Source organism: Pyrgilauda ruficollis, unplaced genomic scaffold (genome assembly GCF_017590135.1).
Source record: "Pyrgilauda ruficollis isolate IOZ18807 unplaced genomic scaffold, ASM1759013v1 scaffold41, whole genome shotgun sequence".
NCBI classification, from domain to species: Eukaryota; Metazoa; Chordata; class Aves; order Passeriformes; family Passeridae; genus Pyrgilauda; species Pyrgilauda ruficollis.
The window spans coordinates 7,283,312-7,306,222 of NW_024525601.1; the positions used below are offsets into that span (position 1 = coordinate 7,283,312).

The following is a 22,911-nucleotide window of genomic DNA, read 5'->3' on the forward strand; positions in this document are numbered from 1 at the left end:
AGTGTTCCTGTTACACTCACTGACCTAGTTGTCTCACCGTTATATCAGAACGTACTTATTTTCTCTTTGGTATTTTTGTCTTTCTATTCTTGGAGGAGTAATGTGCAACATTTGCCTGGTAGCTGACAGTAGATCTGTCACATCCCTGCCTTCCTAAATGAGACTCTTTCTGTCTGATACTATTTTGTTTTTTGTAAAGAGGAGAATCTGTATTTTTCTATCTTGACAGATTAATGGCCATGAATGACACCTTGCAATAAAATCAGCATTCTGGCACAGTCCCTGTTGGCCCTTTTGTATTTGCAGGGTAGGAATCCCTGATCACCAGGTTGTTTTCTGTGCAAACACTGGGAGAATGCTGGGACCAACAAGGTTGAGCTGACCTTATGTGCTGGCCTGCTCACTGCCACTGACTGTCATGTTTCAAAGGTTAAACTAACTGTGGATGAAATGTAATCAGTAGTGCACTGGATCCTTTCCAGAGCTCACTGGAGGAGTGCAATAACCAGCATTGTTAGCTTTAGGAGAGCAAGAGACAGAGGTCATTACCTGTGTGCGTCTGAGCATGAGGAACCAACTGCCTTTCCTGCTACCTCCCACGTATGTTTATTTAAATCTTATCTGGAATTGTTATCCAGCTGGCCCCTGCTTTTTAAAAAAAATATGTCTGTTTATTCCTCATACGCTAATTTTCATCCTTCTGTTGCTTTCTCACGGTTTCCATGAGAAAAATGAGCTTCTTTCAAACCCTGTCATTAGATGGGATGAGAATTGATACTTGGGGAAGCAGAAAAGGCTGAAAGAAAGAATTGCTGTGTTTTTAGATGACAGCCAAACCTAGGCCGGGGTAAACCAGACACTGCTCTTAAGACAGACACATAATGCACCAGCAGAGGAAAGATGATCATGGTAAATTTTCTCTCCTTCACTACTGGGTAGCAAGGAAAAGAGCTGGTAAAATAGGAAGCTGGCAAGGGACGGAAAGCAAGAGTGGGAGGAGGAGGCCAAACAGAAGCACTGAAGCAAAGATAGCATTTCTGAGAATTGATTTCCTGTTTCTTTCTATAGTAAACCACTCATTTTCCCCAACTCTCTGTCATTTGTGCAGTACTTTCAGTCCTCAGCATTCAGATCTGCAGCAGGAGTCTGTTCTCAGCATCAGATAAAAAGGCTTTCTGGAAAGCACCAGAAGCATATAGGATATGGTGGGGAACTACTGCTTGTTGTCACATCAGGAATTTCAGGGATGACAGGCATTTAAGTCAGTTTTGGGTTTTTTTATCTGTATAGCTTTTATACTACTTGGCCTCTGAAAATGCCTGTACAATAACAATAGATTTAAGTGAGGAGCAAAAAATTGTCTTCCTTTTGAATCCTGTGGAAAGATTCTTTTTCACTTCATCAAAGCATTTTTTTTTCTTTATAGATTGGGGTGTGGGTATGGCCTTGAAAACCAATACATTTAGCAGAAATTGAAAGAAGAGAGGAACAGATGGAGGACTTCCATTTCAGGGAAAATCAGAGCTGTAGAGAAAGATGAGATTATTTTAATATATGTTTTTTGTACACTTGTGTTTATTGTGTTATGATTAACTGGTGGGAATATGAATGTCTTTTTCAGGATCTTTCTGTATGGGCTTTTCATTTTGAATTAGTTTCTAAAAAAGCTGTGACAAAAATAGAGCCCTCTACCTCTTAATAGGAAAGTCAGCTCCATTCAGAAAAGCTCAGTGTAAGTTGGTTATGATGTAAGAAGAAAATGCCATTATCGTCCTTAGCCCACCTTTATCAGACTCTCAGGTTTGTAATCACAAGCAGAGAGAGTTCCTTAGCACTGTTTTTATCTGTTGTCCCCTCCTGTACTTCAAAAGTAGAATGATCTTTTTTTTATTCCTAGTCTTCGTGAGATCTCTCAGTATGCATGAGAGAGGACAAGGTATTCTCTTTCTATTTACTGTTCTTATGAAATTCTTATTTCTGAAAGGCCTTTTTTTCCCCTGGGCCATTTTTTTTCCTTTCTCTTCATGCCAGAGCATTGGAGATGTGGAAGGACTGAGTAAAAGCACTAGCAACTGTCTGATCCTTGTGAATGCAGAGCAGTATTCTTTCCCAGTCCTTCATCTTTCATGTCTTTCTCTGTGATAGATTTCTGTGTTAATTGTTCAAAGAGCAGCTTGATTTCTCTTTCCACCTTGAGGTAGAATGCTTCCATAGCTACTTCTGTAAATATGGACTTCTAGCATGGCAAGCAGTGTCTGGATTAGACATAATTTCTCTATGAATGCTTCCTGGTCTACTGGGATAACTATTCCAATGTCCAATATTTGTGGTGCAAAACTGTGCCCAAGGAAACTCTCTGGGCATTGTGCAAGTCTTCATATAGAGAGCTTCTCAACAAAAGCAGTTTTGATGTGAGAAAAGATGTAGACTCAAACTGCAGTCATAGAGGATGTACGTCAGCGGGAGTAGTGAAGATACCCTGGTCTGTTTGTGGTTTTCCAATCAGGTCTGTAAGGAACCCATCGATTTTCTTTGTGTGTGGGTCTTTCTAGAGACCTTGTGCCAGCTCTGCTGAATGACCTTAGAAACAAGAAACCAGTTTCTTCTACCTCCCAGGTGTTCAATCAGCTGCCCAGAACTGGGTCCATGGCATTCCCAGCTAGGGGAATACTTGTGAGTCAGGTGCTTGCCCCTTTGTAGAAATAACTAGAATTCCTCAAAGAAAGGAAAGCTTTTAACAGTAGCATTTTTAGGAAGGTCTGGCCATACTCAGTGTTTCTGCAGAAGAAAAAGCAGATAAACAGCAAGCCCTGACGGAGTTTCTGTTTTTCTGGAATATCTTAGTGATGGGAGAATTTGGGCAATACAACTTGAAATAAATAGCCTTGCCTGGGAAAGCCATTTGTAATTCAAATATGGGGTCTGCTTGTATTAAATATTTTAAGGGTTTTTTCTTAATATTCTGAGATCTGCTTCTTTGCTTAGTGTGCTCTGATATTTTATTAGAAAGATGCAGTGTAAAATCACTAATCATAATCTGTTCATGACTACCAAGCATGTTTTCTCTTTGCAGCAGAAAGGCCAACTGCATTAAAGTGGATGACTTAATGTGATTACTAGCTGCATCCATCTTTGTATTCAGACTGGCTGATTGCTATAAATACAAACACAAGTTTCTCTGAATGGTAATAGGCTGAATCTCCTCAGTATAAGGGTTCAAGATCAGCCAGGTGTACAACAGTATCTTGTGTTTCCTCTCTAACTAGATTTCCACAGCACATCTGTGTGCATATTTTGGCCACAAGTCATATTTCTTTTTCAAATCTCCTTTCTTCTCGACTCTGTTCCTCACATCTTCCATGTTTTCCTTCTGTGGATTTATAAAGATGCGTTTATGCCTGAGTGCTGTTTTGGGTAAGACGAGATCTTTAAAAGAACAGTAAGAGCAGAGGGGCTTCTACTCTGTCTGCCTTTTGCCCATCCACCTTTTTCTCTTGGGTCATGTATGTGGCAGAAATACTAGCAGCATCATGGATACCATGGTAGTACTCCAGACGAGAATGGTTTGGAACCAGGGACAAACTGTATGTGCACAGTACCTACTCCATACCATTGGTCTTTTGGGCTTTGTTGGGTGTGTTGGCACAGGTGTCCCCAGAGATGGCCGTTTTCTATAATTAGAGGCCTGCATTACATCTTTCCCCTTTCAGACGCGTTTCATGGCTGTGTATTTTGAAAAATTCAACAAGTAGCAGAAGGTGTTTGCAAAGCTTTTTCTGACAAGCCTTTCATTGAGCCTCTATAGCAGGATTTCCAGGTCAGTGCATACCATATATTTGTGTCTGGACACAGCTGCAGGTTGTCCTTTCATGCTGTCCCCACCAGACTCTGCTGAGACTTTTTCTGGGTCTGTTTTCCCTGCATTTGTCACTGAGAGGAATCAGTTGGCTCTGGATAGATATGTTTCATATGTGAGATCCCATCCTTACTGACTCTAGCGGGTTTAGTTGCTGTATGTGTTCAAAACCCAGGGAGGAAATGTGGTGTTCCAGGAAGTCTTGTTTCCTCACCATGTCCCAGCTTTCTGTGTTGTGTGCTAGCAGCAAGAGATGCTGAGAGCAAAACTAGCAAACTGAAATGTTCTCTATACCACAGTGTTCCTCAGAAATTTCTTCTAGCTCATGAATATTTCATAGCTGGACAATTTACTGTCTTGTGAAGAAAGAAAAAGACTTGGTTTGGCCTTGAGTGTATAGAATTCTTAATTGTATAAGACAAAATTGTGGCAAATTTTCCAATGTTACCCTGGAAAGTTTTGACTTCTCTCTCTCCCTGGTGTCTACATATTCTTACAGACTTTTGTGTTTCAGTTTTGCAGTTTGGTGAGTATAGTGTGCCTGGGCTTTTTTCAGGATAAAAGTCCTGTTTTAATCTTCTGATAAGGAATATAATATAATTCTTTCTGTATTGACAGTAAGTGAGACACACATGTGAGGAGATGGGGACTGGGGGGAGAAGGCAGCCTTCTTGTGTAATTACATGAGACTATTGTAGTATGTGCATTTTCTGCAGGAGAATTTTAAATACAGATAAAAATAGTGAATCTTTTCCTCAAGCCTAGCCATAAGTGTTGTCTTCTAACTGAAATATGTACAACAAATTTAAAAGTCATTATTAGACCTTTAAAACATCATAAAGATTCAAAGACAAAGAAGCCAGTTTGCCTCTTTAAATTATATGGCATTCAAGGATGTGTTATTTCAGGAGCTTTTCCAAGACACTGCACTGTCACAGCTTCATTGCTTCAAATGTCACTTCAAGTAGGAGCAGTTTTATAACTACACAGTAAACTCAAGATGGTTTAATGGAAATTATTTCTTCACGTGTCAAAATGACCCCTTTGTTTCTCATTTTACTCTTTTGTTGCCTGCAGCTAATCTGGTTTTTGGGTTATCAGATCCAAGCATCTTACAATGCTGGCTCTAGCAGTGGCATTCAGCTGGAATGCTGCCTTTTGTTTACTGGTTTCACCAGGCCTCCAGTGCTTTCTTTGGTCATCTGGTGGCTCCACTAATGTGATTTGCACTCCCAGGCTCTGCAGGTAGTCATGGGCTTTTAAAGGGAATTAGAGGAAAGCCTGCCACCCTGGTTGCTAATGAATCCACAGGGTATTTCTTACTGGTGTTTTGTTTTTCCAGATTCTTTTCTCTGTTTTATGGTATTTTTCTTCTGTCTGCTTGGACTTCAGTTTCTAACGTGGGTTTACCTGGCTGTGGTGTGGGGACATTCACTTTGCTTGAAATAGAAGTACCAAATCCTATTGGTCAGTGTGTCCATTTGGGGTTTTCTCAGGAACTGTAAATAAGTATGGAAAAAATAAATATCTACACAAATACTCAAAACTTCTTTATTACAATGCACATTATACAAAGCTTGTTCTTTGTAACAGGGGATGTGGTAAAAAGAGACAAACTTCCACCTTCATGAAAACTTTGTTAAAATAGCAAATATTGGCTCATGTAGGGAAGGTGAAGTGTTTTGCTAATGGGGTGGCAGCTGGAATACTGAATTTTTGCAAGCACACCAAGAGAAGATGCAAGATTATAAACACCCTCAGTGCAGTCTTACAAATGTGAGCCAGTGAAGGACATAATCAAAGAAATATTGTATTACAGTTTTTACAAAAAAAACCCCAAGTTATACTGGAGAGGGTTTTTTAATATGAAAAGCATATGCACAAAAGAGGATATATTATTAAAACATCCTTTACTCTTTTTCTGGAGCAAAGGAGAGTTTCAGACTCTGAGGAGTTAAGTTGAGTAGCATGTCAGATGCTGAGTAAGATGCCATTCCTTCTTATATCCACAACCTCTTACTTAAGTATCCTTGTGGATTTGAGTAGGGATTAATAGAGTGATTAGGGTTGGTTGGGGTTTTTTTTCCCCCCAGATTAGTCTTGCAGTTTTGTTAGGGCCAATATTTGGCTTGCACAAAAACAAGCACAATGTCAATGTTTTTGAAGCTTCACTCTAGTCTAATTAAGACTCAACCACCTGTGGCAGGATGTGCAATGTTTTTATGTTTTCATAACATATTTTTCATCCATTTCTGTTGTTTTAGAATGGAAGAGAAAAAAATATGTGATAAAAGCAAAATCTGAATAAGGCTTTGGAAATAAATGGGCCCTTTCCATGCAAAAATAGTTAATATTGAGTCTATTCTTATTTACCTTGAGAGCAAGTCTATCTGTTTACCCAAGTCTGAACAATTTAGACTGGTAGGAGTTGTGCCACTGATATGTGGTTTATAGGGCTGGGTCTTAAAAGTAGAAGAAAGCTTTAGAAAAGTTGGAAGTACACAAACATGTTTTGGTGCCCTTGCTTTGTGCTCTTCCATGGTGTTGGTGCTGTAGGATTTTTGTTTATATTATATGTGTGTGTTTATGTGTTTTAATATACAAATTAATATCACAGCATTAAATTGTGTTCAAAGAATGTCAGTATAGTTGTTGCATTGGTATTTTCACTTCAGAAAAAAAGAAACCCTGTAGAAATTCAGGTGCAGGGGTTTTAATAGTGGAAAATAAAGCAAGAGTGTATCGATTGAGTTTTACTAGGCTGACAGCAGCACTGAAGGTCCTCGTGATGCAGAAGTTTGTGACCCATGAAATCTCCATTTTCCTTCTATTGGTAATGTATCTTGAAGTACAGAAGCCTGGAAAATGCATCCTGGGTGACCTAACACATTGATTATCTACAAACAGAAAATTATTTGAGCTTATTGCTAAAAATGTGTTTGGTAGTAGTAAATATAAGGGATAGGCTTAAATTAGATTGTTAAACAAGTGTTCCATGAGCACAAATTCACTAAAGGCAACAGCCAATCCTTACAGGTATGAACAAGATCTGCTATATTTTCCTTTAAAATGCTAATTTCAGATGCTTGGCCATTTTGCTGATTCATCTTCATCAACTCGCATGCTGGTGCCCAAAGATCAAAATTTTGCTTTATAAATGGTACTTGTGTCTGACTGAAGGAAATAAAGGGCAGTAAGGAATTGAGCAGTTGTTTCTAAAACGGGTAAGTATCCAAGGTTCATGAAAAGAAGCCTGTAGCACACAGGCACACCAGCAGGCAGATTTTACAGCTCTGTCCAGAGCACCAAAAGAAGATAAATCATGGCCATCCCCCTCTCATTTTTGAAATGGTTCAACCCTGGGGTTTAGCTGAAGGACTTAAGGAGTTTTTGAAGTGCAAATAGACTGGTGAAGGGTAAACCTTTTCAGAGTTTCATTTAGATGGATTTTTTTTTCTATGTGGATTTCTGGCACCAGCTGAGATCTGGAAAGCCACAGGATTGTTTTGTTTTTGATCAATCAAGCAAGCAGAACTTGCCATGGGGGTGTACATTCTCTGCATACATATTGATCCTATTGTGTTTAAAAGCAGTTAATTTAATCAGGGCTTTTTGAATCCTTCCCTGGTAAAACTTGCATTAATGAAGCTGTCATTTCAAGGTCATGTTTCAGTGTCAATAACTTAATGGTAATGACAGAAGTTACCTGTAAGTTTATTATCAATTTTTCAATCATTCCATGTTAAAATTGCATTGAATGAGAGCTGATTTTGCATACATGCATGTAAAAATGTTCAGCTTCAATTGGAAAATGTGAATCTCATTGAATGAGAGATTTTCAAAGCAGTCTAGAGTTACCAAACACATTAATACTGACAGTTCTGATACTGTTCACTGGTGTTTGGATCAGTACCCTTGGTCTGCTCTGTTCCATATGGAGTTTGGCTCCAGTAATCTATTTTACACCTTGTCTCTTCCAGCAGAGGTTTTTTTCAAGGCCCTTTCTAGTAGCTTTGACCTTTTACTCACATTTCGTCTTGTTTAAAAGCAGCAGCATGCAGAAGATAGATTGCATATTAATTATAAACACTTCCCTCTACTGTGATAAATATTTGGAGATAAAATGTGTAAGGGCTGGCTGCTTGATAAGATGCCCATCTGAGTGCCGAGTACAGATTTTTTAAGGCATGACACAGTTTACTACTTTTTCATCCGTATCTGCTGCCAAAATCTTCACGTATTTTGGGTGAAAGCATTGTGTATTTTCAAGCCTTTTTTTCCTATGAGGATGTTAAGTGCAGACTTCATTATTTGCTTCTTTGATTTTTTTGGGTTGGAAGGAGCTTCAGAATGTTGTTCTGGACATGGTAACACTCAAGGTATAGTGGAGTTAGTGGATTCAGATACCACAGCAGAACGTCCCTGTACATCCTCCAGAGTCAATCTTCTTGTTTCTTTTCTTCTTGGTAGTTGCAGTGTGCCTTGAACCCTGCCAGTTGCTGAGAGGTGGAAAGCAGAGTCTTGCACAAAACTTTTTCAGTTATATACCAGTAATGGCCTTCTGTAGATTTTCCTGTTCATGTTTTTCCCAGCTGAAGGGGATTTTATCAAAGATTTTGGTGTCAGATCACTCAGGGGCTCAGAATGGGAGAGGAACTCTAAAGGTGGTCTGAGGCCCAGAGTTGGGATCCTCTTTAGGAAGGACCAGAGTGGTTGTTAGTTTAATTTCTGTGTGTTGGATGTCCAAAGTGGTACTGCAGATTGGCATACTGTGGGAAAATGGCCTATATTAAAAAACAGTGTATTTATACAATACTTTTGCATTTACAGTCTGGTGGCTTGATGTGGTCTGCTATGAGAGCACAGCAGAAGCATTCTACATCAGAAAAGGGACCTAAAATCATAACTCATCACAAATTAATAAATATGGCTAACTACAATCAAGAAATAAATCTTAAGAAGTCCATGTTATGATTTTTCCCTGACTTTACACTGGACAGGAGATGTTTGGTTATCAGGCCTCCTATTTTATTTTAGAACTCTAACTTTATATTTGTACAGCTCACATGTTCTCAGTCTCATGTACTGTAATGATGGTTATTTCATGAAGGGTTTGGAAACTGAACATGAGATGCTGTTTAAAGCTTTACTGAGAGCCAGGGAAATTCTTTTGTATCTCACTGCAGAGAAGGGGTTCTCAGCATTTGTGGTGTCACTTTTGCAAATATGTCACCAGGAGAAGCTAATATGACCTTCCTTTTTTTAAAGTAATATTTTCTACCACCCAGGACTCTTCAGCAAGTCCTGTTCCACTGACTGGATGGAGAATTTGGGTTGTGTTTTAAATCAGCCGTTTTTAGCTCAGTCTTACAAGCATAGAGGGCAGATTTTTGTTTAGGAACAGGCATCACTCCATAGCTGGATATGTGGGTGTTGGCTGGAAAATCTATCATTCTAATTTAATTATTTTTTTCTAAGTGGTGCATGCTCAAATGTCACAACACTGAGGGGTTGTTACTTGCAGATCACAGATTTATCAAGCAGCTGTGACATTAAAGTAATCTGGTTATTCTGTTATTCAGTTATTCTGGTTACAGTATGCATCTTTCAAGGGCACAGGCTTGCATGATGATTCTGAATTCCTGTGGAATTTAACTGAGCAACAGCTGGTCTGTAGGATGTGTAGATTTTAACAAGGTAATGTCTCTGTTTTGGCAAAGGACTTGTGTGACCTTCTGCTGAAGCTGTTCCAAAGTGTCTTCTTCCTCCATTCAAGTCTGTAGGGGTCCTGAAGCAGTATTTGTGAGAATTTTCTCTATTCTCTCTTCTCCTCTTGATTTTATCACAAGTAAATTCTACAAAATTCTTCAATGCGGGGGCGGGGGGGGGGGGAATGAAAATAAAAAAGGACGTAGAAAAAGGTCGTCAACACTACTAAATACAGCTTAGGATGGAAAGAATACTCTTTTTGCTTGTAATTGTGTCAGATTCCTTTTCCCCACAGTTGTTGGTTGGGGTTTTTTTTTCACTTGAGAGAGGTTTATGGTGCTGTCTCTGCCAGGATAACCGTGTCTCAGGGCTGAAGTTGTATTTCTCCCGGAGTTCCTAGAGGTGATGTTATCTTTTGTTCACTCAACAGTATGGTCATTCCTGAGAGCATCTGTCACTTTAGGCATTGTAAGATGGATGAGTCTCAAGTGAACTGCTGGCTGAAGCAAATGGTAAAAATAAGAAAAGACGTGGGGGCTGGGGGTCTTCAGAGGGGACAGACGACAAGGAAGCGCTGTTAAAAATCAAAAGTAAGCCAGACCATAGTGGAAGAAAGAGCCAAGATGTGGGTCACGTTAGCAGATCTCACAGGTCTTGGCAATGAAGATTGGTGGTTGATGAATTCTGAAAAGATCTTCTGCTTCTTGTCAAAAATGCCGTTGATTTGTTTCCTATTTCATTTGCAAATAAGGGAGGATAAGAAGGAGATGACCTGGACATAAGATGAAAAACATTTTTTTGGTCATGTTATGTTATATGGTCAGGAGAAATTAGTGTTACCAATATTCAGGAAAAGGGTTAACGGTATTTTGTATGTCTTAAATATTGTGTGATTATCTGTCAGTTCTGAGTGGGCACATAAGAGTATAAAAACCAAAGCAGCATATCAGCAGTTTAGCTTTTGGAAAAAAAAAAAAAAAAATGGAAACTTAAAATTCATAGTTCATGGTATTTCAGAAGGTACTTAATATTTTTAAAAGAGGTAAGGTTCCCTACAGCATCTCTGATTTAGCTGAACTAATTGAGTTAGACTTTTTAACAGAGAGAAAGTGGTGCAAAACCACATAAACCCCAAGAAAACTCCCTCAAATGCTCTGACAAGCAGATCCAAACCCCCCACCCCCAAGCTGAGCAAAGGTCTGTGTTTGCAAAAGCAGCCGGCAAAGGACAAAAGGCACTTACAGCCCAGTGTGTGTCAAGGTTTGGGAAGGGTCCAGGAGGATCTTGGCTTGAAAAATTATTTTGTCACACTGTTGGCATTGGTCCATAAGGGGAAGCACTGGTTGAAAGGCGAAGAAATTAAGATGATTAGAAGCTTTAAAGCTTCACAAATGGTGGAGTATCTCTCTTCTCAATGGATATAAATAATAGATGAAAGACTGAGAGTGACAACAAAGGCTCAGGGCCTTTAAGAGAATGTGTGCAGCCTGAATAGAGGTCTGTGGCCTAGGGCCAAAGGTCTTAGCTTTGAGTGTAATTAGAAGAAAATACAAAAATGTCATTACTAGCAGGTGAAATGTTCAGCACGTGTCTGAAAAATAGCAATTTCAGAGGCAGGAGCAGTTGGAATTGGATTACAGACGTTCTGCAGGGCCTGCAGTTCGGTCGGGGGCTGTGTGTGCGTTGTCCCTGTTGTCCCTGTGCGGCGGGGGCGCGGTGCTCCCTGGCAATGGAGCTGTTCTGTGCCTTTCTGCAGAACACAGCAATCCTGCCCGAAACCTGCCCGGAGCCGGAGGTGAGGGTTACAGCTGCTCTCTTAAACAGGCTGATTTTTAAAATTGAGAGGCCTTCAGTTTGAAAACCTGGAGTTTGAATTGGGGGTGTACGGCTGAGTTCTGGGTTTGCCAGTGGGCCTGTGCCTGGAGTCCCAGCTTTAAGGCTTAAAATCCCATCTGCGAGCACCAGGGAAAATTCCTTTAACTCTTTTGGCAAAATATGGTCAGTTGCTATTGAGAAACCAAGCCAGTTTGTCTGCCTAAGAAAGTCTTGTCAAAGTCCACTCAATGATAACTTAATTTAAAGCTTTTCTTGATGTTAATTGGTGTTCTCTACAGCCCTAGATATTTTAGGAGTTATTATTTTGCTTGCTGCTTGCTAGACCATTTCTACCATTCCTTGGGGTACTTCAGGTGCATTTTCTTCTATTAAGTGCAATTTCTATTAGTAATGTTTTCACTTCAGTGTTTTAATGGAAAGCCAGATAGGAAAGCAACCAGCTAATTCTGATTTAATTTTGAACATTGATCTCCAGGGTAGATAACTGCTCACACATTTAGTTTGTTCCTTTGTAAACAGTAAAAGAAGTGAAATTACTTCTGCACTATCATATATTTTAAATGTTTCTGCAACAGTTAACTTTATCATATTAATGTGATAAATTCCTAATCTGTCATATAGTGACTTCAGTGCCTAAAATGTGCAAATTCTGAGTTTGTACTTCTGGTAGAATACAGAGAAGCAACCAAGCACATTCAACCAAGTATTCCTCCAAAGAAAAATGTGCTTTTTATAGTCATTGGGCCACCTTTTTTCACCCTAGACTAGGTTTCCACAAGAAGGGTTTTTTGTCTTGTTATAAACTATATGCTGGCATGAGTAATTCTGATTTTTCCTCCCTTTTTGTTTTTCAGGTGTATTTTTCAGGTGTTCAGGATTGCAGCAAGGCTTCACAAACTCTTAGCTGCATCCTTTAATCATGACTGCATTTCAAATAGGTTAAAAGGAATCTGAGAAGGTATTGTACTTGCCTTTCCTAATAGACAATACACTGTATGTTTGTGATCAGCATCTCTGCTTTCATTTCCATTGACTGCATTTTAGGAGCCATGTGGACTGTAAATAACGATTTTATTTTTGCTTCAGGCATGTAAAATGTCCAAGTTCTTTAAAAAAAAATCATGAAATCCAGTTCATATAAGCAAAAAGCAAAAGGGCTGATTTCTGCTTCCATTTTTTTTTCTTATATACCCACAATGAGGTCAACTTCATTATTTAATGACACTTCTTTTGAAGCTGTAACAATCTTCTTCTGCTGTTTTACTTAGAGGCTCTGCAAATACCTAAGCAACTAGCTAAATATATATTTTCTGCACTTGGAGGGCGAATGTTTGTTTGTTTATTTGTCCTCTCAAAGGGTTTAAAACAAATGGGAAGAAGAATGCAGATCTTGGTAATGATTGGGCTAGATTTGTGCTTCCAACTGAGATTCTCACACGTCTTTTTTTCCCCTGACTCCTGAGAGGCGGGGGGGAGGCTTGCCTCAGTACACAATATTGGGCTCACATAGTTTCTTGTTGCATTTAAATAGCCAGCGTGCCCAGAAGGCTGAAGATCTGTTCCTGCTTTATGACCTGTTGTGTCCCTGGGGGCAAGGGCAGCCCTGCGCGGAGCGAGGGGGTCACGGCCACAGCCCGGGTTCTGCGCGGCGCTTGGGGCTCCCCAAACCTGCCGGCAGGAGCCTTTGGCTTGGCAACATCTGGAACGTGGCATAAATCTTGAAGAGGGGGGAACCTCCAGGATTTTGCTTCACCAGGTGCTAGGAGGAAGCAACATTAGCCTTTTTTGATGGGGGGGGAGGCAGATTCTGTGGCCCTGAAGTTAGGCTAAACAATTGCAGAGGTCAAAGGACAGCTGAGTGCGGTCAATGAGACACCCTGGGGTGTATTTTGTTACTTAGTAAAAGGAGCAGCATCCTAAAACCCTAAAGGATTCTCTTGAAAATCTGTGTTGTGAAAAGGTTTTATGAGTCTGATGGCAAAAAGTGCTGATTTAGCTAAGGAATGCTTGCTTTTGTCTAAATGAAAGGCTAATCCTTACCAAATGTTGGCAGCTATTATAGTGCAGTCAATGCAGGTCTGAAAGGACAGTTAGAGTAGAAGTGTACTTTGGGATCCCAAATGTTTATCATTTTGATGGTTCTGTAACTGAAAAGATTTCTGAAACTTTCACCCTTTATCCTAAAATTTAAACCGTGAACAAATTATCTGAAAAAGTAATAAGTAACTCTTCACTTATAATTTAAAAAAAACTGTTCATAAGGCAGCTGTGCCTACCTGGTTGTTCTGTATTCCCTGACAAATTTGCTTTACCTTTTCAGGGTACTGCCTGGCTTAAAGTGTAACTTCCTTCAATTTGCTAACACTTATTAATTGGCTGAAAAAAAAAGTGTGGGGTTTTTTCGGATCTTGAGTAATTTTTACTGTTCTTGTTTCCACGCTCAGGACAAAAAAAAATAAAGAATAGGTTTGGGGTAATTAATTCCTATAATTTGTTTAGCATTATCTTTCTTTAAAAGGACAGCTTATTAACACTTAACATCTGTCATAGAAACAGATAAGAAATCAATGTCAGAGCCAAGACCTTGTAAATAACCCGAAAGGAAATGTAATAATGGCCGTCTTCACCACAGAGGTGGTGGGGGAAGGACTGGGCATGTGGCAGAAAAGGTTCAGTGCTTTTTGTTTTCCTTTGCAAGGGGGGGTTGCTGCAAGGCACGACCCAGAGCCTCTGACTCGTTGGCCCTGCTGTCTTACACAAACACTCGTGGTTGTTTTAGGAAGAAAAAGGTACTTGGGAGTCAGTGGTCGTGGTGCTTTTATAGTGACCAGCCTGGTGTTTCATTGTGATCTGTAGAAGAACTCCGTAAGAAGAGCAGAAAAAGAATAAACTGCATCATTTTCAAGGTGGGGGGAAGTGAACAAAGAAGTTGACAAGTTGGTTTGTTTTGTTTTTGAAAGAAACCTCCTTGCAAAATACAGCTCTTTGTAGCGTTTAATTTTTAAACTCTTCAGAAGTACTCCATACAGATGCCTAGCATTGATTTATGTCAAGGTTAAGGCACCTTTAAACAAATAAAGTCGGGAATGGATAAACCTACTAAAATACAAATCGCCTATTAAACACAGAAGATGTTTGTATAGCATTCAGGTTGCCACAAAACTGACACATGTCCTGAAATTCTCCTGATAACCCCTTCTAAACTCATCAGGAAATGATGGCATGTGTTTGAGGGGTACACAAGGGAGCAGCCAGACAGGACAGAGATGGAAGGTCAGGCTTTAGCTTTGACTTTCTAGGCTTCAGCTTCATGCTTTTGCAATAGGGTGATGGCAAATGAAGAAAGGATTAAGTGATTTATTTATCAATGAGATTGTTCTGGCTTCTGCTGTAGGAATTCAATGAGAGGTCTGAGACTATTTTCAGCTTTATCCCTGTGGACAGTATCTATCACATTTTGCATATATATCTATGTGGAATTAAGTGCTATATCTGTATAATTAAACTGCTTAGAAGAGTACTTATTTGAGCTGTAATACTTAATTTTGTTTATAACTTCAGAATTTTACTACTCAGAGTACATAAAATAGATCTAAATGTGTTATTATATTTTTTTCTCATCTACTGGAGAAAATTGTTTTGTGTTTATAAACTGTTTATTTAGCAGGAGTTTGGGTTTTTAAAAATTTTTAAAAGCAGATTTTAGCCTACAGTGAGAATTTTATGGATAGCGTTTATATTCTACCGTGGCAACAGTCACAGGAAAATATTTTGAGTATTAGTTTCTTCAGTGTCAGGATTTACTGGAAGTTTTATATGCATGCCATCAAGAATGCATAGGACCTGTAAATATTCCATGTTGCTGACTGATTAAACCATAATAGCAGCTTTGGGAATCAATATTGCCTGTGCTAGCATATGTTGCATGTAAATTAAGTCCAGCCTGTAAACATCATTAAGATTTTGGGGAAAAAAGTACAGAAGTGTATCTAATGCCTCCAACAAGTCAAATATTTTACTACAATTTTTTTTCATGTAAAACATAGCTGCCCCCCCTCCCCCCACCTCAGATTTATCATAGTGGTTGATGAGGTACATTACAGAACAATATAAGCATTAGAAACAGAAAATTATTTCCTTCTCCTATTAAGTGTTAATAGTATGTGATTTGAATTTTTGGATTTCTGTTTTGAGCAAAGATAAAGGTGGGGGTGTTTTTCTAGACCTAAATGGCGCTGTATAAATGTCATTTGTGGGCATTTGTCCCACAAAAAAACTTTTGAGATTCCTAAGTATCCAGAAAAGGTAGCTTGAACGTCAAAACTCTTCTTTTTTAGCCATATCCCTGGATATGGTGTTCAAGTGTTGTTCTGTTTATTGCCTGTTTCTTGCAAATTTCATCCTAACTAAAATCTGGGATATTGCAGATGGACCAATAGTGCATCTTTGATCTCAAACAAGAGGGTTGCCTCTGGTAATTTTGGAGATTCTGGATGAAGTTTGTTTATTTTACAGAAGAATTTGTGGTATTCTGGGGAGGGGAAAAAGTAGAGTCAGCTTTGACACATGACAAACACATGTTGTGGAAAAGGAAGAACTCTATAAAGCACTTTGCACTTGGTAGTTCATTTCCACTAAAATTATCTATGAGAAATTTGGACACAGTTTCCCACTAGCAGGGAAGTTGCAAAAAGTTTCTGAATGATATTAAATTGACATTACTTGTGGATTTAAGCTGATTGTTACGGTTTTGACCTATAGAGGGTTTTCTTCTCCATTCAGAGCATTGTTTTCTGCACAGAAATGGCCATGAAAGCAGCTGGCTTTGCTGTGCTGGTCTTTTCTTGTCTCTGCTGAAAATGGGCTGAAAGTGACTGCAGAAATGTTAGATGTGCCTCTCTATCTAGTGACTATATGGGAGCTTCAGATAAGAAAAATCTGGTTTGTTCCATTCTAAAACATATTTTGAGTCCAAAAGGGCAGAGGTATGATCATTTTGACTTATTTGAAAATGGTACTTTTGGAAGAGCTGTGCAGATACGTGCTCTGAGGGAACCTGACAAACATTTTGACACAAGCCTCTGAGAAAGAAGAGGGGCTCGTTTCCACCTTTGCTGGTTCCTTTTAGGGATGACTAAGCCTTGTAAAACCAAGGAGAACTCTTGTTCAGGCTTGCCTGTTTTCAAACTGGGCTCTAGAGAGAAAAGCAGTCCTTTTTCAGAGGATGTGAGGAACCAACAGCTTACCTAACCTTCTATCCAAGTGCATTAGTGAAGGCTAGTTTAATTACTTAAGGCTGACTTGATTTCTTCTTGATTAAATTTTATTTTTAAATCTAGAAATCTGTGTTAGGGATTCTTTCATTAATCTATCTGAAGAGGGAGAGGAACAAAACTTGATGGTGCTTTTGGCAGAATTTTGCACTTTACAAGTGAAGGAGAAGGGGGAAATGCCATGTGTGAATCACTTGGATGCAGGGTGTTACCCTTTGTACAGAGTCAGAGGCACATTCTGGCTGCAGAGACTTTTTCTTTTTTTTAATTTGTAATCCTGAAATTACTTTCAAGTTGCATATTTGTAGAAGTGCCATGGTACATCTCCAGCCCTGCCAACTTCATGGGGGAAAAAAGTTTGCTTGCAGCAAAGGAAAGGTTGAAGTCAACAAAGTTTTACTCCAGGGCTTTATTTTTAGCCTGTTGCAGCTGTCAGAAACCAGAACATGGATCAGATAAGATGAATACAGTGGAAAAAGAAAGTATTAAGCGGGTATTTGTGAAGAATTGGGTCATCTTTGTTTGGAAAGTTTTAAGAGCCAATGTAATCTGTATTACCATTATGGCTATTATTCAGAAAGTTTTATTTTTATTAGTGTCAGTTTGTATGTGTTTCGAGAACTGAGAACTTTCAGAACCACTAATGTTTCTGTGAAATGAATAGCGATTTGTTTATATTGCTGGGCAATAAAAATATCTTTTCCTCTCTTATGTAGCTGCACTTTCACATGAGAAAACTTTAAAAATAAAAGAAATAAAAGAACATGGGGAAAACCACTTTTATTGTAGATATACATAACTAAAATGATCTTTATTAAGGATTTTCTTTTTAATGCTGTACAGCCTGATGTTGAGATGTGTCAAAATGGATTACATTTTAGCTTCTATTTTCTGTATCTTAACAGGGATTTTTTTTTCTGTTTCCTATCAAGTAGTGTCATCTTGGTGAGCAGTCTTTAAAAATGTCAAGCATAAGTTCCTATGCAAATGGTACCTTCTGCCTACAAAAAATAATTAGCATAAACGGTGATGTTGAAAACTTAAAATTTTGCAGCCCAGTGGCCTAAGGATTTACAATAATTTGCATACATAAATAAATAATATATAAATGTATGCTAAGCCATAATGCACAGTCCTACTCCATAGTCCTATTGAAGGCAGCACCAGGCAGGTGAATATGTAGAGTACTAGCTCTGAAAGCAGATCAGAAGAACTGGCGTAGAGACAACTTGCAGGAAAAAAATGAAACACAAACAAGCTGAGCAAACTCGGTGACTGGAAATTACTTCAATATCATTAGCTTCATATGGTGGTCTTTGTTAGTCCAGTTGTGTTGAAGAGTTGGTCCACAAACTCAGTTGATAAGGCATTCGAAGTATGCCTGGGATTGTAGGTGAAGTGCTCAGCTTCCAGGTGCCCAGTCCTGAAGTGCTTAATAGATGATCATTCCTTTCATTTTCTCAGCAATGCCAACTGAGATAGCATTGTGATTGCTTCTTTTTATGGCATTACATGGCTCTTTGGAAACATTGGTGACTTTGCCTTTCAGTTTCTTGGAATAGAAGCAACTGGGAAAAAAACCCCAAACAAATATACAAACCCATAATAACAAATATAAAACCACAAACGAAATACAAACAAAAATATAATTCATAAAAGTCAGAAATTAGTGATTGTTCCCAGCATTAAAATTGGTGACAAGCACAGACTTGGGTTTATTTAGAAAGACCATTCACTGAGCTTCCTAGTTATGGATTTTTTTTTTTTAATGGTGGAATATTAGACTGTGTTCTCTTGAAATGAACATTAAATCATACTTAGAAACAAAGCTTTAAATTAATGGGTGCATCTGAAAATATAATGTACTTCATAGATTTTTGTAAACTACATAAATAAATTTTATATCTCTAATGCTTCTGAATAGTTTGTAATTACTAAATATAGTTGTTAGCTAATAAATTACAATAAGATCTGTGTATTAACAGAATATATGTTGTTAGTGAATGACTAAACACCTATGTATATGAAAATTATATAAAAATAACAAAGTTTCAATTAAAATGTATTTGCTTTGGGAACAGTTACTGATTTTCAATACCTTATTTGAGGAACAAATTTGTACTTGTTTTATTATGTCAATTGCTTACATATTATATTATCTGCTGTGTTATTAAGAGTGGTAGCTAAATTAATTCATAGAATCATAGAATGGGTTGACCTTCAAGACCACCTAGTTCCAACCCCAGAGCCTCACCACCCTCACAGTGAAGAATTTCTTCCTAATACTTACTGTAAATCTATATTATTTCAGCTTAAAGCCATTTCCCCTTGTTCTGTCACTCCCTGCCCTTGTCAGAAGTCCCTCTCCAGCTTTCTCCTAGGGACTGGAGGTCTGCCTGGAGCTTCCTCTTCTCCAGGCTGAACAGCCTCAACTCTTACAGCCTCTTCTCACAGAAGAGGTGCTCCAGCCCTCTAATCATATTCATGGCCCTCCTCTGGACGTGCTCCAGCAGGTTCACATCATTCTTAGTACGATGGAGACCCCAGAGCTGGATGCAGCACTGCAGATGGGGTCTCACCAGAGCAGAGCAGAGGGGCAGAATCCCCTCCCTTGGCCTGCCGGCTGTGCTGCTTTTGACGGAGCGGGATGTGGTTGGCCTTTGGGGCTGCAGGTGCACATGGCTGGGTCGTGTTGCTCTTCTTGTCAACCAACACCCACAAGCCCTTCTCCTCTGGGCTGCTCTCAATCCATTCCCCATCCAGGGTGTATTTATGCCAGGGGTTGTCCTAGCCCAGGTGCAGGACCTTCATGAAGTTTTCATGGGACCACTTCTCAAGCCTGTGAGATTCCTCCACATGGGATCTCTTCCCACCACTCTCACCCCTTTGTAGAAGATTACCAAATTTGCAGGCACAGTTTGTCCTTAGTGAAGCTGTGTTGGCTGTCACCAGTCACCTCCTTATTTTCCATGTGCTTTAGCATAGTTTCCAGGAGGATCTGCTCCATGATCTTGCTGGGCACAGAGGTGACTCAAACATTACTGCCTGACTGTGCGAACACTCCAGGTTGTTAGAAGAATAAATTGTAATTCATGTCTGCTACTAATTGCAAAATCAAAATTATACAGCAAAAATATGCCTTGATCCTATAGCTAGGATTAAACATCAATTAACATTGCTAATTTGCTAACATTAACATTGCTAATTTGGTTGTATTGCACTGGCATTAATAATATGGTTAATAGTCCTGTTGATATAGGACAGAAAACATAAGTGGGGAAAGCTGTGTATGAGAATGCATGTTTTAAGGAGGCGAGCTGAGGTTTTCAAAAGTGCTCCATGGTGATTTATTTGTGCCATTCCTGCCACAACTATGTGAGCATATATCAACGAAGTCTTTTAACAATACATAAATTTCAAAATCAAAAGCGATGTTTGTAGGTTGATAACACTTTTTTTTTTTCCCACCTGAAGGTTTTTTCTATTGAAAGAAAAGTGTATCCCTTTTGTTAAGGGTGCATAGTAATGTTCCTTTTCCTATGTATACTGTGAAAGGTCCCTGCAGCATAAAAGGATTTGCTCCATCTTCTACTGATTTATTTAGAAAACCCTACAAAACCTCCACAGTAACTTATCTGCTCATTTCATAACAATTTGAAAGGATTCCAAAAGCTTTGCAGTCAGAGTAGGCTAAATCCACGTAATTAACTCCTGAAATCTTTTATATGTTTTCCTTCAGCTGCTTATTACATCTGTTTTTTTAGCAAATGGCATCAAGTGAAGCTTGGAACATGCTTAATCTTAAATCACCTCAATCCTCACTAGAGGAATGTGTTGGTGCACTGCCTGCACCAGTTTTCCTCTCACTGTGCTGTAAGAGTTTAACCTATCTAGAATGCAGCATTTTTTTTCCTGAGTGGGAGCCATAACCTGGTGAAAAATAAAACCAGTGCCATTTTGTAAAACTTGACTTGAGCTCAGCTCACAGTGACTTCTGTACCGTTGTGCCTCTCAGTGTATTCTGTGTTTGGTTGTGGTTGTAAACTGCTCTTTGTGTGCACAGCTCTGTGGATAACACTGTTAAAAAGAACTTGAGGTAAAAGAGATGAGATGGTGTTTCAGTGCTGTTTTTTTGCTGGTTTGCCTTTGCCAGCCTCAGTGTCACGTCACTGCTGGTTTATTCTGTGAAGCTGAAAACTCCCAGGCCACTGAATTTCTAAAACTCAGTTCAGACCTAATTTTTGTTTTAAATCACTCGGGGGTGATTTGAAGTTCATTCATGTAAGTTCAATTTAGTAACACCATCCTGCATCCAGCTGTTAATTTTACCTTTAGTACGTTTATTGTTTTGTGAGCTGTTCCTGAGGACTGTAGGAATGGTCTTGGGACAGAAGGGATGGAGCAGTAAGGGCACAGCAGTCTCCATATTAAACCACTTGTGATTTGCTTTATATTTGATGTTGTGGGGAAACAGCTGCCCTCTTCCACCACCCTGTATTTGGCTGTGCAGTGTATGCATTTTTCTGTCTCTGTGCAAGGAATTGTCCAAATCCCAGACTATCTGATGCAATGCTCCAAGTACAGATACCATTAATTGAGCAATCAGAGAAATAACCTTGTCAGGAAAAAATATGTGTTCTTGATCCTTCCCATTACTTTTACACAGTAATGACAGCATTAGACTCAAAGATGAGACTCTAAATAGTACTAGATACAAAAATATTTTCTTAAAAACAAAACAAAAAATAAAAATTAGAGGAAACTGCACTGTAAATAGGGGAAATCCAAATTAATAATTCATTTTTCTTGAAAGACATTGTGAATGAGTTATTTTTCTGTCACTTGCTACATAGGATTGTAAGCTCTTTTACGGCTGAGTTTGAATATCCCTAATGAAGACAAAACAGGGTGAGAATGTCAAAAACTTGAAAAGACTGTGAGGGGGGAAAAAAGAGGTCTTTCAGTGGTTATGAAGTAAGGCTTCTACTCCACCTTACCATCTTGTTTTGAGTCACACATAAGTCTTCCCCACTGAATGCTACAGTCTATGCAGTACATAGACTTTTGACTTTGAAGTCTGCACTTTTAGTGAGTGTATATATTTGTTATTGTCATTATTACCTGACATTCTTTCTGCTGTATGCATGTTCAGGGTACATCCTAGTGATGCTCTAATGGGAAGAAATAATACTCCCAGAACATGACTAAGAATGATGCAAACAATCAAAAACACTAGCTGTACCTGAAACAACCAGTTCAGTTTTTCTGCAGCACAAATAGATGCCTGCTCTCTCTTTGCCTGAGATAACCCTTTGAGATACAGGAGCTGTGCTGGGCCTGGCAGTGCCTTTGTGGAGAAACTTGCTTTCTTTTCCTTTGAAGAGAAACTTCTCTGTGGGGTAGGCCATATCAGAAGCCAGATTATGTGTTTTGGAGAACACAATTACATTATTAGGTTAAACACAAAGTAAGGACTTGATAGAGCTGACTTAATGGAGGGTGTTTGCATCAGATTCATCATTCGCTATCAGGTAATTGTGAAATTGCTTTAAGCCATAACAACAACACTTACCCCCTCCCTCATCCTCCAGTTCGGTTCCTCTCCTTTAAAGTCTCTGGGGTCATGACCCACCTGGAGGCCAAATATGTGGTATCTGGTGTACTGAATGATCTGATTATATTTTTACTAGCAGAGCCTTCAACTCAATGTGCACTTCTGGCTCCAAGAGTTATTGAGTCATGATCCACTTTTCAGAGATGACTTTTATTTTTGTTTGTTTGGTTTGGTTTTTTTAATGTAAAGAAGCATAGTCACCTTTTTGCCTCCTTTTTTCCTCCCTAAAAGTGGGTAGTGCTTACTGTACTTAGACACTTCTGGACCTGGGCTCTGGTTTTTCTCAAACATCCCATGTCATGTTTCTGCACAGATCTTTTGAAACCTGGGTGACCACATGGAACAAAATTATTTGCTTGAATTGACAAGGCCTTTTTGTAAATTCAGCTTCTGAGATTGAAGGAGTGATTACAATTTCCCTGAGTCCTTCACCACACAGTAAAGTGATGCAGTGTTAAAATCAATTGTCTTTGAAATTTTGCTTTTATTATTTTCATTTCTGTCTGCTTTGATAGAAGCTCATGGTAATCATAGTTTTTCTTTCCACAATGAATGCCCGTATTAATTGTTTTATTTAAAGCTGTAGCAATAATCCTCCTTTACCTGTGGTCAGGTTTGAAGAC

At 39.0% G+C, this 22,911-nt stretch overlaps 1 protein-coding gene across 1 annotated transcript in view; it reads left to right on the top strand.

The window, feature by feature from the left end:
- Window positions 1–12,345: 12,345 nt before the first annotated feature.
- GREB1L (GREB1 like retinoic acid receptor coactivator) overlaps window positions 12,346–22,911 on the top strand; it is a 75,662-nt gene continuing 65,096 nt past the window's right edge. The window contains exon 1 of the mRNA XM_041477780.1: window positions 12,346–12,359. The gene's annotated coding sequence lies outside the window, so the exon portion shown is untranslated. The remainder of the gene's footprint in view (window positions 12,360–22,911) is intronic.